Source organism: Topomyia yanbarensis, chromosome 3, assembly GCF_030247195.1.
Source record: "Topomyia yanbarensis strain Yona2022 chromosome 3, ASM3024719v1, whole genome shotgun sequence".
Taxonomy (NCBI): domain Eukaryota; kingdom Metazoa; phylum Arthropoda; class Insecta; order Diptera; family Culicidae; genus Topomyia; species Topomyia yanbarensis.
Window position 1 is genome coordinate 134414783 of NC_080672.1, and position 3656 is coordinate 134418438.

At 39.9% G+C, this 3656-nt stretch overlaps 1 long non-coding RNA gene across 1 annotated transcript; it reads left to right on the forward strand.

Annotated features, from left to right (window-relative positions):
- Positions 1-306: 306 nt before the first annotated feature.
- On the forward strand, positions 307-1262 carry LOC131692453 (uncharacterized). The gene is made up of 3 exons (XR_009305983.1): positions 307-605; positions 665-919; positions 977-1262. It is a non-coding gene; the product is annotated as an uncharacterized LOC131692453 (long non-coding RNA).
- Positions 1263-3656: the final 2394 nt, after the last annotated feature.

Here is a 3656-nt window from a genome sequence, read left to right on the forward strand (position 1 = left end):
CGTCATACTTATTTTCATCAAATGTTTATAATCTTAATTTCTTTGATAGAATGTTCCGCGGGGTCGGCTAGCATGTCAAATTTCTCAAGCAAAAAACCATAATATTCAAAAAGCCAAAACGAAAATGTTCCCACCTTTATATTTCTACATTCTGGTTTTGATGAATGAATCCTCACCGCAAGCAGAACAAAATAAAATGTCGGCAACTGTCAATAAGGTATATATAGGTGTGGCAGAACACACGGTTTGCTAGTATTGGCAACCAAAAATATGTAAACAATCCAGAAGTACAACGGGTGACGTCATAGCGGTCACACGATTCAATGGGAGCGGAACGACCGCTATGACGAAAGCAAGTCGATTTATACTGTGATCACTCACACCACTCATGTAAGATTCATCTTACGAATACCAAAGTGCCGTCTTCGCCAGACCTGTATATACGACATTGGGCAACTGTCGCGTTCGGGTCGTTTCGTAAGCGAGATGAGCGTTTTTATGTTTCTGGATGGATATCAATCGGCATTAGAATATCTAGAGAATATCAACAAAGCACACATTCATAGGATACCACAATGGCTCTGTACCAGTTTTCTTTTGAAGAGGTAAGTTTACAGGAAACTTTTGCGAATATTGTACCTTATTAATACATAATTATTTCCAGGTTGTCGAAAAACAACATCGTAATAGACTTTTTCGTTGTAACTATCAGATAAAAGTGATTGGTGAACTAATCGAAGCTTTATAGAATGAGTGGCGGGAATCACTGACGGAGCAGCAGAACAAAATAAACCGTTTATTTACTGGACAATTAACCACCAGAATAATGTTCAAAACCCTCAGAATAAGAATAGCTTCTCTAGTAGTGGTGTGTATGTATGAATTACTCATCGAAACAGATTAACACTTCGATCCGGGGGTAAGATATATTTTTGCGAAACTGTTTGTGTCGAAATAGCAATGTTTTTGATTTTAGACAAATCCAACTTGAATCGCAAATGGAAAGGTGTTCCGCTATCGTTGAAAGCATATACTCTATATCTGGTGGGAGTTGCCGAATCCAGAACACTGTCACAATGCAATACTCGTCGATACTAGGCATGGCTGGTGTTCTCTCATCCGTCATCTTCTTCTGGAATGAACTAATCATGCAATCGGTTTCTAACCATTTTCAAACTGGTTGTGAATAAAAGAAGTATCCGTTTGTATCAGGTGAAGAAAGTAAGAAATTAAAAATTTCGGCTGGTTTAACTGGGAATCTTTGAACCGTTTTAAGCACGAGTAACTGCCTATAATCGCAAGTCGGTCCCATGTATATAGGGAATCCAGTAGAACATGGGACTGTTTTGCGATTATGGGTTGTTAACATGGTACATTAGCATTCCTTACCGTTAGGACACGTTACATGTTCTGTATACCAAAACTTTCATGCTATGGATGGGTCGTCCTAATGAGAACTGCATTTATAACTAATGGCATTTATTTTTTGCATGGTAAAAGATATACGTTGATTACACCACTGGGTGCATGTTTGAACGAGTCCCCGTAAGTTCAGCTGGAATACTGGCTGGTTCTAATGAGTACTCTGGCTCCAGTCACACAAAATATTCTAATTAGAGTCGGTTGTGTCAATGGATCCATAATACTAACTGCAGCCTGTCGGAAATTCGGCGTATTTTTCGGTTGAACTTTACTGCTCTCTAAGAACGATTGGTTTCAAAATCGTTCATTGAAGGACATTCGTTGGACCAACGTTGGACGACGTCCAAATAACCGTCCAATAGGTGTCCATCATTAGACCCGTGTGGAACGATTTTGAAACCATTTTTTGGGCTTCTCAATGGATGGTGGGGTGTCGCCTACACCGGTGTAGTGACGAATCGAATACCTTAATTTTGACGTAATGTACCCTGTAGTGTACCGGTGACTAATCATGCATATGGCCCTTTACAAATCTTCCGCCGTTGTTAATATGTATTGAGTTCTTTGCGACCGGTCTCACGAACACTAATGCAGCTTCCTGGTTGAAAACAATCCCATTTACTTTTGCCGTCTTTGTTTATTATTTTCCACCAGCTTGAGATGTAGTATTTGTGTCATGTGGCGTGTACGTACACGAGCCGTAGAAAAGTCTATTGTGGATTGTATACATAACCCGGTCAAATCCATTCGGAAACGGGATCGGAATTTTGAATGGATTCTGTATGGATTCCAGCTTAACTGCAGCAGTCAATTGTGGCTCAATCGGGCGTTGTATTTGATTTGGAATTAGTTCAGGATCCCGAATGGTTTGACCAGGAAGCGATTACATACAAACTCTAAAGGGGACAAAACGGAATATCATATCGCTCCAACATATGAGATTTCTATAGATATTTAATATTCATTGAGCCGGGATGTATTATAACGAAAAGGGTATGATAAGCTCCTCCTATACAACAAAATCGAGTAAGTGTTGGGAGTATACTTTAAAGCCAAATTTACACCTTTCCAATCCGATTCAGTACCGTGCACGGATGCCAATGATCTTTCATACACTGCTCGCATTTGTCCGGAACAGTGCCGTGCCGAACAAGTGTGAATGCTAGCATTTGATTTGTATGAATGAAGCTTGGTGTCCGTGCACGGAATTGAAACGGATCGGATAGGTGTAAATGCTCTGTGACGCTTTGACTGGCTTGATATACATAATAAACGGGTTCAACCCGGACGGGGGTTCAATTGCTCTTGGTCAACCATGGCAAGTGTCTGATTCACATATGACCTGACAAGCAGTCTAATCGTGTAATACCTTATCTTCTGGCAATCCTATATTACTGGATGGCAAGGGAATGATTTGTTGGTAGTCAATTCCTGGTTCTTCTTCTTCTTCTTCCAATTCTGTTTATTTTCCGTCGGCCTATTTCCGCTACGAGGCCAAACACCGACGCCAAAGAGGTGACACTCCCACTATCTGGATTGGATATCGACCCATCAACTCATGGACCGGGGACCAACGGCTTTACTTCCCTTCCGAAGGAAGGCGTGAACCTCAGATTTTTCTCACCTCTGAAAAATCTCAACGACCTCGACTGGGATTGACCCCAGACCAACTGGGGTGGGTGGCGGTCACGCTTACCACCCAACCATCGGCGCCGTCAATTAGGTAATACTTTCATGGAAATATTTAAGAGATGGCACTGCTTCAGTGGTGGCTATGGTGAAATTAAATGTATGGGAAAGATATTAAAACTTGGGATTTTGGAGAAACTATAATATTGTGGTTGTAAAATGAATACACATTTGATGCAGAAAAAATTTAGGAACAGTTTGTAGAAGCTTATTTAGATACTTACTTGAAAATTTTCATATAAAATCTAAAAAAAACTGTTTGCGTCCATACATTTTACTCATTGGTTTCCACCAAGAAAAGTTGAAACTCTTTCACAACTCGACATAGATCTTTCATTAGGGCTTAAATCGCAAATGTAAACAAACTGCGTTTTCGCTATTATGACATTATGCGACAAAAATACTACAAGATTGAGGTGAAAATTAGTTAAAATGGTTTTTAGTTCGATTTATAATTAAAGAAAACAAAACGGCGAAACATGCATTGTCTTCGAGATTTCGACTTAGGCCCTTCTTCTCATATGGAATATAAAGGCTAAACTTAC